We start from the raw sequence: 15,592 nt of genomic DNA on the forward strand, positions 1-15,592 counted from the left end.
TCTCCTTCTACGGCGCTCACGGGGCGGGGGAGCGATCGGCTACTTCTCCGTCACAGAGACGGGCTCAGGTAAGTTTAGGAGGATGGCGGGGTCGATCAAGTAAAACTGAGGCTCAAGTTCCGGTTCCTCACTTTCCGGGTCATACTTTGCCAGATGGTCAATCACGGGTAGGTGCTCGGGATCGGGGAGCACCATCCACATGGATCCCCTCACTCTCAACGCATACGACCCATCCTCCAACTTCCTAAGACATCTGATATGACACCAGTACTTCTCATCCATCGTAGGGACAAACTCAAACAACCTAGTACCCGACGCAAGTGGGGCCTTAAAGTCAGTCAACCTCTGAAACAAGCGGGTCACTATAGCCCCACAAGAAAGATGGCGGCTCGGAGACCATGCCATGAGGTCCAAACTAGTGCATACGACTCCGGGAGCACTATAGTAGAAAGGCATCCCCCGACGAAGGTTAAGATAGTATATCAACAGCATTACCTCATGCGAGTTCACTTGCTCACATCCTCCCTCCCGAACAGTAGACAAGTCATCATCCTAAGGAACATACAGAGTGACACATACTGAAAATCATTGATCAACATGGCACTCACACTAGGAACGGGTCGGTCGATCAGGTAAGGTAGGTAGTGGGGTGCCCCACTGTTCTTTGCCACATCACTAATGTACCCCTCTTTCTCCGTCTCTAGTCCAAGGTGGTTGGCAAACTCATCAAGTGTTAGGCTCTGGTCCTCGTTCATGAGGCGGAAAGAAATAGTTTTCCCCTTTACATCAAACACGAAGGAGCTCAAAAACTCCAAGGTCAGATATGAATAGGACTTCTTGCGTAGATGGTAGAGTCCCTCCATTCCCAAAATCTCGAAAATGTGCATGATATCCCCTTTAACCCCCAAGGTCTCCAAGATGTCAGGATCTACACAATGAGTTGGCCTCATGGGCCGACCCATCAAGGCCACAAAAGCAGCTCGCTGCATAAAGTCCGAGAAAATTATCGATGGCTATTCCTCCACCGGAGGAACAACGGTTCTTGGCTAGACTGACCCGTTTCCAAGTGAACATTGGCGCGTGTCCACTTCTTTGCCGAGGCTTTTGCTTTCGGCATGCTGAAAAAAGATGAATTTAACAAGGATTTTTCCAGAAATTTGCCATAGTAAGGACTGTTTTTCGAATTACACACTTTTAAGACGGATGTTTCTTACAAAATACATGTCATACTAATCAAGAAAAGCATTACCATCAGCAAGCAACTCCCAAGAAACATCCTAAGGCAACCTAGGTGACAAAAAAAAATCAAAACTTGAAGCAAACCCTAGAAAATTTTGTAACATAAGATGGATGATTTCAAGCATAAAACCGTTTTAGAACATATATAGACGGTGTTTAAGAGCAAATAGGACAAAAATATCAAAGTAGAAGCATAAAACCTGGATTACAAGAGTTAAAATTCGAAATTTTGGGGCAAATTTTTCCATAGATTGAATGAAAAATTGAGAAAGTTGATTAGATACTTTACCTTGATTGGAGATTTGAACAAGCAAGAGGAGATCTAAGAGCAACCACAACCAAGAATCACCCAATTATCTTGAGAGAGACAGAAAGTTTGAAGAATTTTGAGTAGAATGAATGATAATAAGACGGAAATAAGATAGGAAGAGGAGTTATAGGGTTTTTGGAATTAACCGAGCTGAACCGCGATAAACGGGTTCTCGGTCGAGTATCGGGTTTACTCGGCCGAGTAGTCTCTACCCGGTCGAGTATTTGGCCTACTCGGTCGAGTCTTCACAGATCAGTAGCAAGCTTAATATGTCATTCTGAATACTCGGTCGAGTGCCTCTTTACTCGGCCAATTATGGTCTACTCGGTCAAGTATGGACGTTACTCGGCCGAGTTCAACAGAACAGTAACGGAATAAGATGGTACTAAGACTTTTTTTTGCAAAACATCAACGTCGTTCGGAGTTTCACTTAATTGGGCTCGTCACCGTTAGACCCTATTTCTAACACAACAAGGCACATCATTAATCATAAAATTCATTACGATATTCTTAAGTAACACATGTTACTATGCACATAACCGGTAACAAAACAATTCATGCCACATCACGTATCCACAACCAATCTTAGCTATATAGCAGGAAGAACACGTCATATATTCCTAAGTCTATTTACGAGCATACATCCACACGATCGTTACAAGTACACATACCTACACCATTAAACACCCGTTCACACTCCCATCCTTCTTGTCATGTTACAACACTACCATCATTGGTTACCTCTTCCGTCATGTACCACCATGCATAAGACTTAGACTCATCAGTTAATTCATCCATACGACACATACTCCTAACCTTACTACCACTTTACTGAAAACATCGCTTACGCGCATACAAAACTCCACCTATTACATATTCGTCACATTACCACATAGGCTACTACATGCATACACATTTGACATACACACTGGCACAGAGACTCTCCTACATAGCTAACCTTCCACGGTGGCTGGCTTAAGCATGATTGGAGCCTGGATTCTGAGATAAGGGCACCTTCTCACCCAAAACCTACATAAGGGGCTCCCAACACACATACACCAGGTTTATTTTAATTTGACACCCTACGCTCATTTGGTTCATTGGTTCAGGTTCCAAAATCGTCGCTCTGATACCACTTTGTAACACCCCCATATACCAAGGTGCCTTACCAAGGACCACCCCAGTGTATAAAGGTGCTACCATCTCGGTTTTCCGAGGTAAGTAAATCAAATGACAATAGTAGAACATTTATTAAATAGCTTAATTCTTTACATCGTAGAATAGCTTGACAAAGATACAACATGAACAACTACAAAGACTACTAGCATGAGTGATGGCGACATCTACTTTGGTAGCGTGATGACTCGATTCCCTTCCATACCCCACAAGAAACAAGACTAGATGTACGTACTAAACCAACTGCTCACCATCCCCGAATGGATCACCACAGCTTTCAAAACACAACACGGGGTCAGTTCACTGAACAACGAAGATAAGACAAAGTACGATAAAGATAAACAGTTGTTCACAATCCACCTCCAACTCCTAATCACTTCTTATAACTGACTACACACTAAAGTGTGTAGCCCTGCCAGTGGCGGACCGTAGCCTTGCCCACCTAAGCCCCCGCTCATTAACGAGCGATAACCTGTTCATTAATGTGCACATCCCCTCCGGCGGCGGGTTCCACAGAGGGCAAATCAAGGGCGTGAAGCCACTCCCAAAAGTGACTCCACTCAGCCGAGGACGCACCTCGCGAACATGATCAACCATCTCAACACCAACACCATACTCCAATCCACCAACATCAATCAATCACAATACCAATCGTACAATCAATTACAACGCATGTCTTAAATCAATTAAATAGTAAACCGAGTAGGGAAACCATTCTTTATCGCTAATCCATGAAAGTGCATCCAACAACTAGCCAGGCAAGACTCTGAGGCGAATCCTACAAGTAGTAACCATATCCTATTACTAGACTACCCTAAAAACATACTGAAAGATAACAACGAAGCATAAACTTACCTTAAGATACGGACCGAAGTCAGCGACGATGACATCCCGACTCGAAGACTCCAAACATGAACCATTCCCCCTCCTTGGGTTAGTGTCTAGGGTAGGTGAGAGAGTGTAGAGAGGTGGGTGATAGGTAGGAGAGAGAGAGATAGAGGTTAGGGTTATAAAGATAAAGGAACCGTCGAGAAATGAAATAAGGTTTACGATCTCGCGTTTTATAATAACGTGTTAACAACCGTGATACTCGGTCGAGTATTTTCATACTCGGCCGAGTAAGCCATACTCAGTCGAGTATTACCACTACTCAGCCGAGTAACCCCTACTAGGTCGAGTAAATAGATACGTAGGTCTCTTATCCTCTCTCATATCTATTGTTACGGGTCTCCTTTGGTCAAAAGGTCGGTCAACGGGTCCTTAAACAAGACGAGTATTACACTAACTATCATAGATACACCCTTATAAAACATCCCACAAGACACTGACTCACCTGACGTTATAAAAACCTCATCTTTTACAGACTCAAACTCTCTCAAACCCAAAAGCTTAGCATGACTCGACGATACAAAAGAGTGTGACTCCCCCGAATCAAACAAAACAAAGGTAGAAACATCATTAACAAGAAAGGTAACAGTGATCACGTGAGCATCATCCACAACAGCTTTCTTGTCCATCATGAATAACTTGCCACTGGTCTTTTATCCACCTCCCTGAACTGTACTCGCTAAAGTAGATGGCTTGGCAGCTGACCTCTGATTGTTGTTAGCTGCCGATTTTTGATAAGAGTTACCGCCATTGCGGTTGGATCCACCGTTATTGTTGCCCTGACCTCCTTAGTTATTCCATGACCCCGCCGGTCGGTTGCTAGCATAACTCTGAGACGGACCCTGGAAAAAGCTCTCCTGCAATGGCCTCTGAAAACCTCTACCCCCGCACTCGTACACTCATGCCTCTTATGGCCCATACCGCCACAGTTGAAACAAGAGATACTCCAGCTGCTACCGCTACCACCACGACCACGCCCATAAGAAGCTCAACCACTAAAACCCGATCTCGATAAGTAAGCCCTAGTCTGGTTATGGTTACCCCTCTTGTAGCTAGACTGACCACCTCCCTCACTCTCAGCCTTTCTCTTTTCAGGACCTCTCTCCTTGTTCTCTTTGGCCATTTCGACCAATCTCTCAGCTCTCCCTGCTCGCTCATAAACTTCCTTAACATCTATAAGGACCCCAACTGGTAACTTCTCCATTATCTGGTAGGTTAGCCCCTTCTCAAACCTCAGTGCCAAGTTATCCTGACTCAGCCCCATGTCCTCTGCATATCTCGATTTATCATTAAACGTATGATAGTACTCAACCACTTTCATATCCGAACTTATCTTGAAAGCATCAAACTCCTCCCTCAGCTTACTACGAACATGTTCTGGAACAAACTCCCGGCGCATAGCTCTCTTAAACTCAACCCACGGTATAGCTGACTTTCCTGGCTTCAGATACAGATCTAGGGCACTCTCCCTTACATTGTCCTACTACTCTTCCGTAGCATCTCTCAAGTAGAACGCAACTTATTCCACTTTGAAGTTCTCGGGACAATGAACCACATTCAAGATGTTCTCCATCTCCCTATGCCAATTGTCGAGCAAAATTGACGCACCAGTACCCATATACTCCTTTGGGTTTAATTGGGCTATCGTAGTGCTCATCTTGGCAAAGTCTACTCCGACATCTTTGTCTTTCCCAAATCTCTTTAGGGCCTCGATAAGCGCATCTTGATGCTCAAGCATCTTGGCTATATCATTCACACTCATCTCTTGCACCCTAGCGTATATAGTGGATCTCTTTGGCGGTATATCTTTGAGCTATAAGAGGAGAGACAAGCGTAAGCACATAGCCTATGGCTCAAAGCATATATGACCTGTACAATACTTGCTCGATCGAGTAACAACACCCACTCGATCGAGTAGAGGTCACTCGATCGAGTACCTCAACTCCAGAACCTGACCAGAACGTACAATAAAACGCACTCGATCGAGTCACTAACGTACTCGATCGAGTAGCCCCCACTCGATCGAGTGCTCCTCCTACTCGGTCGAGTTGCACAAAACAGCAGCGGCTGTTCAACTTAGCCACAAACCCACTCGATCGAGCTCAGCCCACTCGATCGAGTCCACCCTACTCGATCGAGTATCCCTCACTCGATCGAGTCATGCCGACTTTTCTAGCTACCCGCATGCTTTAACTTACTAACTTTTCGCAGCCAAAAATATATACGTATACATCAAACATAAACATCCTATTCACATGTTACTATAGAGCTACATTATAAATCAACCATCATGCAACATTATTATCCACAACATATTATCGTATGATCTACTTCACCCTTTTCCACCACATCCTCCATTCCTCCACAATCATTTTCCAACATTTCAATACAACGACACCCCATAGTGACCGGTTCAAAGTTATAGGGAGAGTTCGCGACTTTAGGATGTCTTCTGATACGTGCATTTTATATAATCTTTTTAGTCTATTCTTGCACGCATCTTTATGCTATTTTAGTAGTTATTTGCTACGAATATGCCCCGAATTGCATACTTTGGAAGTTCTTGTATTAATTGCAGGAATGAGCTTAGAGATGCGGAATCAAGCCTAAAACATGTTCCTACGCATGCATTTAGGAGATGAGTTGAGTCGGAGCTTGGAAAGTGCTATTTTGAGATGCGCATTGGAGTAAGGAAGCTAGGCGAGCCAAGAGAGTGCTTCAATTTGCTAGTTCCTTCTTGTAAGAGCCATATCTCGAGTTCTACAACAGCTATTAAGGTGATTCGAGTTGGAGGTGAAAGCTTATCCTCTTAGCTTTCCAACGCCACCAACCACGCCCTGTTTGGCCAAGTAACGAAGAAATGGCAGCCGTTTGAAGTTCAGTGCGCGAAGCAGGAATTACGCGCTGAGAAGTGCTCGATCGAGAACCATTGTTACTCGATCGAGAAAGCTTATGTCGAGACTTTATTTATGTTATGTTATATTTATTTTATCTTAGATAATAAGTTCTCTTATTATAAATAAGAGATTACCTAGACCTAATGGGAGGAGGAATTACATTTCCCTGTTGCTAAGTATCACGTTACATTGTTTGGGCGGCGTTCTTCGCTTCTCTGTCGGATCCCTTTGTAACTTCTTCTCTTCTCTTAGACTTTAATTCTATTTAGTTTATTTCTCAATTCCTTTCTTATTGCCCTTAATTTCTCTACTGTTATTTATTTCTCTTATGCTAGTAGATCTTATTAATTCCCTTATTATGCCTCTTGATTTAGTTTATTCGTATATGATTGTTATTGCGATTATGAATATGCGTAGCTAATTCCCCTCTGCTAAGACTATAGGGGATCCATAATTATGAAGGGAGAGTAATCGATTTATTGGGTTAATGCTGGTATTGTCTTTGTTGGTTAAATGCTGCAGTTAATTGTATCTGTCTGATTGAGTCGACGCAATTAGACCTTTAATTCTTAGTGATCCTTGACCTGGACCGAAAGGTTGGAAAAGGTAGACTAGTAGCGAACAATAGAGTATTGCAGTGAGGGCGAAAGTTAAGCTGTTTACACTTTAGGGTGAATTAAGGACCGAAAGGTGACGTTCGTTACCCCTTAGACCGTATTTGCATTGACCTGAGCCCTAGATTACTTGACCGGATGATTATGGTGAACCGTTTGTCTTAGCTGTTTTTCTCTATCTGTTTAATCCCTTTCTCTTTTTCTCTCTTCCTTGCTCCTATTAGTTTAGTAAATCATTTCAAACCCCCACTTTGTGACCCGTTACGCATAGACTAAAATTAGACAGATAAATCTCAATTTTGCCTCCCTGTGGAGATCGACCCTACTTGCCGCTGACTTCTGTTAGTTGTAACTTAGGTATTTATTTTTGGTACCTGACGACGGTATCAAATTTTGGCGCCGTTGCCGGGGAGGCAGCGCAGTTTTATCTGTTTTTTATTTAGTTTATTTCTTGTCTCAAGGAGCTTCGGTTCCTTGAGACCGTTATTATGTCTTTCGTTCTTCTCTTTCTGCAGAAAGAGAACGAAATTTTTGGTACTTATTTAGCCAGGTTTTTGGAGTGGCTCGAGCCCAGACGAGATGCATTTTCTGAACTCCAATTGTGCTGGACTATCTTCCGGGGTATGAATGACCCTACGCGAGCATACCTAGAATCTATTGGTAAGTGGGATTTCGAAGGAATCCCCGTAAATGAGGTATTAGAATTCTTTGATTGGTTTTCTGCTGAATCTCTTAAACCCAACTTTTCTCTTCATGTTGACTCAATTGAGGAGGTGGGTGAGACCTTAGAAACCAATCTAGGAATTGCTGACGGAGACATAGAGGAGACCACTAGCGTGGTTGACAATCCTTTTTATGAGGATAGTTTAGAACCCCTTTATGATTCTTGCACTGATAGTGAGGGTGATTTGAAGGCTCTCTTTGAGAATCTCCATCTTGACGAGTCTAGCGATAAGGAGAGTGAGGAGGTAGATTTAGACAGTCTTGAGGTCAAATGGGATACTTATGATGATATAGATGATGAGCCTATTATAGAGGACCCGATTGACCCAATTGACTTTACAACCCCTTGCATCTGGGATGATTATCCACCTTCACTTTTAGCTGACCAGACTCCTTCTCCTCACAGTTCTTACCCGTCTGAGCACTTAAATTCTACTCGCGTTATTTTTAAGTTGAATGCTGTTGAGCTCCTTCATTTACCACCTGCGGTTAACCTGAGCTTTTATATTCCGCTCTTAGCTGGAGGGCAGAGTTATTTTGTGAACAATTTTAGGAGCTGTCATAGGAAATTTGTTAGACTTAAACGGTTAAACATTTTTATTTCCTATTTCTGTAATCCACTTTTGTGCTACTTATGCTTTTCTGTAGCACATGCGCAGATGTATGATTTGATGCTGCGCGCTTTGAGCTGTTTTGATTGTGACTATTAGAGAGGCTCGAAGAAAAGAAGGTCGAGCTGGGACCTGACTGAAGTTAGCGCTACCCGGGAGGCAACCCGGCGATTTTAATTTGCATTTTAATTCATTTCAGTTGTAATAAATGGTTTTTATACCATAAACTATCTCAGTATGCTTGTCTTGTTAGTTTGCGGCTGTTTTATTTGCGTTTTGCAGGAATTACATCGAGGATCACTCGATCGAGTAGCTTTTCTACTCGATCGAGTACTTTTGCTGATGGACTCACTCGATCGAGTGAAATTTTTACTCGATCGACCACCTGCAAATAGAGAACCACTCGATCGACTGTTTTTCCCTTCGATCGAGCAGTTTTGGATGCCCATTCACTCGTTTGACTTGGATTAGCTTCCTGAGACGGTTTTCCGGGCCTTTAGCAACCTCCCATGTTCATGGTCGGTTTGGGGAGGTCCCTTTATTCGCGCTATCTTGTGAGTTTTCCGCATTTACTCTCTTTCTCTTTCAGTTTGCATTTCCTTTCCATGTTTTGGTACAATGGGGGCATTGTACGGGTTGGTTTGGGGAGGTTATGCATCTATATCTGTGTCTGCATCTTGTTTTTATTGCATTTCTGTTATCATCGTTTAATTTCAGTATGCATTGCTGTTTATTTTCATAAAAATCAAAAATCTCATAAAAATTGAAAAACTTCAAAAATTCAAAAATTTCACGTTTATTTCTGCATATAGGTTGAGTCGGAACGGTAGATTCCCGTGATGAAATTGCACTATAACTTGTCATCTTACTTGAGCCTTGCACTTTTATTGATAGTTATTAGCTGTGTCATACGCATAATCTACGAATTTCTGTTCAAATATAAGCTGACTGTTTAGACTTGACCTATAAATTGGCAAACTACTTAAAAATTCTGAGTTTTTAGAGCCCATAACTGGTGACATTCATGACCAGTTCATTAGGAATTGAGAGTAGTACTCCTTGCATAGCATGTTCATTTTTTTTTTTTTTGCACTTTTATGACATTCAATTTCTTGTCAAATGCACATATTCGGGTTTGTGGTTGGTGTCACATGCAGGGAGGTGCTTGCAAATTTCCCTTTCCTTATATTTTTCACCCATTTAGCTCCACATTAGCCAAAACTTGCCTTTTTGACCCATTAGCTACATTCCAAATTAAGCCTGCCTAGTCAAGCTAGTTTAGTATGTTCTTTTGTGGTATGATTTTCCGTCTGCAGTTTGGCTCATATCTCATTGTATGGAGTTGGTGTAAATAGAGGAAGGAGGAAAAGAAAAAAAAAGAATTGAAAAAGGAATTAAGAAGAAAAAACGTGAAAGAAGAAAAAAAAAATGAAAAATGAAAAAAAAGAAAGCTGGTACGTGAAACAGAAGAGAAAAAAAAAAGAAGTTTGAAAAAAAAAGAGTTGATTTGTTTCAGTTAGTTCATTCAGACGGTACTAAAAAAAGGGAAGTTTGTGACCGTCTGACTCCTCCACTCTTATTCTATATTTTTGAGGAGATTGTGTTTGAGTTTAGTGAGCTTTCTGCCAAATGAAGGGCACTTGTACTTAGTTTTTCAGTCAGTTGAGATTCGGACGGTCTTATATGGTCTTGTTTAGGAACTAGCTTGGCGCTTTTACCTCCACATTACCATAACTTGTTTTGCCTTTTCTCACCTGAACCTCACTATTCCCATATTATTTGTAACCCCTCGGCTGTGACGGACATTATTGGTTGGAGTGTGTGCATTAGTACTTGAATTGTCTTTCATTTTTGTTGCATGCATGCTATGTAGGTCGCAGTTAGGTGATTGACTGTCTTTCCTTCTCTCTTTTACATATAACATTCACCCTTTGCTTCATGAGAGAAGAGTGACCACGAGAGAGTCCGATTTTGTTGGTCTTGCAAGGTCGATAGGTTGGCTATATTTCTGAGCAGCTTATAACTCGTTTGCGTAATGACCATTGTAGCTGTAACTGTTGATTCTAGTTTGCATTAAATTGGTTCAAGTAGACAAGTTAAGCTAGCTCTGAGTTATTTTTCCGTTCCATTAGCGTATAGTTTTGAGTTTACTCGAGGACGAGTAAAGGTTTGGTTTGGGGAGATTTGATACGTGCATTTTATATAATCTTTTTAGTCTATTCTTGCACGCATCTTTATGCTATTTTAGTAGTTATTTGCTACGAATATGCCCTGAATTGCATACTTTGGAAGTTCTTGTATTAATTGCAGGAATGAGCTTAGAGATGCGGAATCAAGCCTAAAACATGTTCCTACGCATGAATTTAGGAGATGAGTTGAGTCGGAGCTTGGAAAGTGCTATTTTGAGATGCGCATTGGAGTAAGGAAGCTAGGCGAGCCAAGAGAGTGCTTCAATTTGCTAGTTCCTTCTTGTAAGAGACATATCTCGAGTTCTACAACAGCTATTAAGGTGATTCGAGTTGGAGGTGAAAGCTTATCCTCTTAGCTTTCCAACGCCACCAACCACGCCCTGTTTGGCCAAGTAACGAAGAAATGGTAGCCGTTTGAAGTTCAGTGCGCGAAGCAGGAATTACGCGCTGAGAAGTGCTCGATCGAGAACCATTGTTACTCGATCGAGAAAGCTTATGTCGAGACTTTATTTATGTTATGTTATATTTATTTTATCTTAGATAATAAGTTCTCTTATTATAAATAAGAGATTACCTAGACCTAATGGGAGGAGGAATTACATTTCCCTGTTGCTAAGTATCACGTTACATTGTTTGGGCGGCGTTCTTCGCTTCTCTGTCGGATCCCTTTGTAACTTCTTCTCTTCTCTTAGACTTTAATTCTATTTAGTTTATTTCTCAATTCCTTTCTTATTGCCCTTAATTTCTCTACTGTTATTTATTTCTCTTATGCTAGTAGATCTTATTAATTCCCTTATTATGCCTCTTGATTTAGTTTATTAGTATATGATTGTTATTGCGATTATGAATATGCGTAGCTAATTCCCCTCTGCTAAGACTATAGGGGATCCATAATTATGAAGGGAGAGTAATCGATTTATTGGGTTAATGCTGGTATTGTCTTTGTTGGTTAAATGTTTAGATTAATTGTATCTGTCCGATTGAGTCGACGCAATTAGACCTTTAATTCTTAGTGATCCTTGACTAGGACCGAAAGGTTGGAAAAGGTAGACTAGTAGCGAACAATAGAGTATTGCAGTGAGGGCGAAAGTTAAGCTGTTTACACTTTAGGGTGAATTAAGGACCGAAAGGTGACGTTCGTTACCCCTTAGACCGTATTTGCATTGACCTGAGACCTAGATTACTTGACCGGATGATTATGGTGAACCGTTTGTCTTAGCTGTTTTTCTCTATCTGTTTAATCCCTTTCTCTTTTTCTCTCTTCCTTGCTCCTATTAGTTTAGTAAATCATTTCAAACCCCCACTTTGTGACCCGTTACGCATAGACTAAAATTAGACAGATAAATCTCAATTTTGCCTCCCTGTGGAGATCGACCCTACTTGCCGCTGACTTCTGTTAGTTGTAACTTAGGTATTTATTTTTGGTACCTGACGACGGTATCATCTTCCAAGTCTTTGCATTAGCTCTTGACAATTCCTACCCGGGTTCATTTTAGTTTGACTCCTTATGTTCATTAGGTTCATTGGTTTTAGGTTCCAGAATCGTCGCTCTGATACCACTTTGTAACACCCCCATATACCAAGGTGCCTTACCAAGACTACCTAATGCATGGAAGTTCTACCATCTCGGTTACCCGAGGCAATGTATATCCAAAGAACCATAAAAGAACGTACTTTATTAAATAAGTTTAGTGCGATACATAATAAAACCAAAACTGTGAAAAGAGATATAACTGTTCCAAATACCAAAACTCAACTAATTGAAATATAAAGTTCAACAACATAGCGGAAGACTCTAAGGGACACGTGGTGACTTGATCCCAGATATCCCTCGCGCAATCCATCTCATACCTGCTCAATAAATGCTCATCATCCCCGAATGGATCACCATAGTTTTTGAAACAATTAAACGGGGTCAGTTACTGAATACACAATATAAGATAAGCCAATATCAACAATACAACAATCACCCAACTCCGTCACATCACCAATCACCTGACTAGCCCGATGGTCTAGTTCTGCCAGATTACGACCGCAACCAGTAATCCTCACCGCCAGTTGGGGACCGCAGCCGTTCCCACCTAAGCCCCGCTCATCAATACCAAGCGCAAACCCAAGTTCCTTAATGTGCACATCCCCTTTTTGGCGGGTTCCACAAAGGGCGAATCAAGGGCGTGAAGCAACTCCCGCAAGAGACTCCACTCAGCCGAGAACGCACCCCGCGAACCACAGAAAAACACAACCAACCAGCTATACATCAACAATTACCAATTACAAATTCCAATACGATATAGATCAACAACATTACACAACCATCAACCATCATCCATCAAATACAATGTAACCAATAACTGAGTAGGGAAACCCTACCTGGTAAAGCAATCATGAAGATCATCACAATCAGCTAATCAGAAACGTTCCTCTACGAAATCACCTCCTATCAATCACACAATCATACAATTACCATCTAACAATTACAATACTCCCAAAACCCCCAAAATACCCAATTAGGGTTTCAACCAAAATCAATGAAACGACATAAAAATCATACTAGAAGCTTACCCACACTGCGACGGTCTCAACAACATAAAGAACTTAGAAATCCGACAACACAAGCCTTGGGATTTGATAGCAATGCGAAAGAGAGAAGCAACGTAACTTGTTTTAATCTTTGTGAAAGTTAAAGTAAGGTAAAAAGTAAAAAGAACTGACGAATGGTGTGTATATATCTTCCTCGCATTTCTAACAAAACCCGTCAAACAAAACCCGTAAAACCGACTTACTCGATCGAGTAAGTCACTTACTCGATTGAGTGCCCCCTACTCGATCGAGTGACCCCTACTCGATCGAGTACCCACCAGACAGTACACTGTTTCGTAACCAAAACTTACTTACTCGACAGAGTAAGCCTTACTCCATAGAGTACCCAATAGTACAGAAAACTGGAGTATTATACTTAGACTCACCCTTTATCATCTTGTCATTCGAGGGATATATTTTCCCCCATTTTTGACTATCACGTTTGTATAGACTTAACTTTATTTCCGCATATTTTATCTATGTTGTAAGATTTATTGAACCCGCGCTTTAAACTTTAAAAAGTTTCGAAAATTTCCTAAAATTCTGCTTTTTTCCTTATTGTATTTTCTTGCGATATTGCGGGGGGTTCACACGATCGAGTTGTTTCCGTTAGAGCTTAATCCCGGTTTTCGGGTGATAATTATGATTTATACATACTCTTATCATCGTGTTAGTTTAAGAATGTAATACCCCATATTTTATTACCTTGGTTAAAGGTTAGTCAACGGTAAATGAGAAAATGTATTTTATAAAATTATATTTTTAATTACACTAAAACTTAGGAGAGACGGTCTTTTAATAAGTTATTGAGAGACCAGTCTTCCATACCCTTTTATTTTATTTCGTGACCCTTTTGTCGTTGACCGTGACATAGTAATTTCGTACCTATTTACATAATAAATGTACCCATTTTATTTTTAATCATGATTTGTACCTATTTTATTCCCGTTAGTACCACTTTTTCTTAAAATTATAAAATAGTCTCTCAATAAACTTATCGAGAGACCGTCTCTTAGGAGACCTACTCTTTTAATTGTATTCCTTTTACGAATTATGTTATAAGACGGAATAATAAAATGAGATAATTATGACTATGGTATTTAGTAATAATGGTAATAAAAATATACGATGATAATTGACTCAAGGCGGTAGTAATTAGTGACGGTTGCTAGAAACTTCCATCCACCTACTTTATTACCACCAACCTTATCCCATAAAAATCACAACAATATTAAGGAGAGAGAAAAGGGAGAGATTTGAAGGGAGCCTTTTGTACCTCCGCCTCAAGATCTTAAGGTAAGGCCGTTTTATAACTAGTCAGTCTCTTAATTAATTTATACCGTTGACCCGTCTCGATCTTGACCCGTCTCTGACCATCATTGACCACCCTTTTGACCACTGTTGACCGTCCCAAATCTGGGTTTGACCGTGTATTAAACTTGTTATTATTGTTGTTGTTTATACCATCTTTGGACTGGGTTTTGACTCTCAATTTGTGGCTGACCTAGGGTGATTTTGGGCGGCTCTCGTTGCGAGCTGAGAGGAGAGTTCGTTGGTGGTTGTGGGTGGTAGTTTAGGTGATGGTAAGTGGTATTAAACGGGTCATTTGTGGAGGGTAGCGAGTTGTGTGTTGTTGTTGAGTTGTTGTTGTTGGTGTCGTGTATGGTGGATTGGGCTTGGATTTGGTGGTGGCTGCTAGTGCTGGGCAGGGCCACGGTTCACCGTGGCTAGGTGGGGTATTTGTGGTGCGAATGGTGGTGAGTGTGGTGGTGTTTGGTGTGAGTAAGTTGTGTGTGTGTGTGTGTGTGTGTGTGGTGTTGTTGGGCTGTCATTATTGTTGTTGTTGCTGCGATTTTAGGGGCTGGTTGGGGGTTGTGTGAGGTGGCTGTCTAGGGTGGTGGTTGGTCGTGGTGAAAGTGGAGCATGGTGGTGTATGGTGGCGGTGTTGGCCGTGGTCTTGGGTGGTCTATGGGGCTGTTTTGGGCGTGTTAAAAGGGGTTGTCCACACGGGTTTACTCGTGTGTGTTTTCATGGGTTTGGGTAGATTTAAGAAGAGATTTAATTAATTAATTATATATCGTCTTATAGTTAGATTAGTTAGTAATTATATGTATTTATTATCTTATTTAGGTGTCAGTTTTGTGGAGGAGCACATTTGTATACGTTTACTTAATTGTTTGACGGGATTCCTAAAAGGTAGGTTAATCCTACTCGATTTCAATAAGTTTGAATGGTCATGTGAGTCGTTATTGAGTGGTCATTGCATTATAACATGTTTGTTGTGAATTCATATGTTACTAAAAATGCATTATAACATGATGTTGGTTATGACGACTCGAGGAACTCGGAATATTGAGGGATTAAT

Source organism: Silene latifolia, chromosome X (genome assembly GCF_048544455.1).
Source record: "Silene latifolia isolate original U9 population chromosome X, ASM4854445v1, whole genome shotgun sequence".
Lineage (NCBI taxonomy): Eukaryota > Viridiplantae > Streptophyta > Magnoliopsida > Caryophyllales > Caryophyllaceae > Silene > Silene latifolia.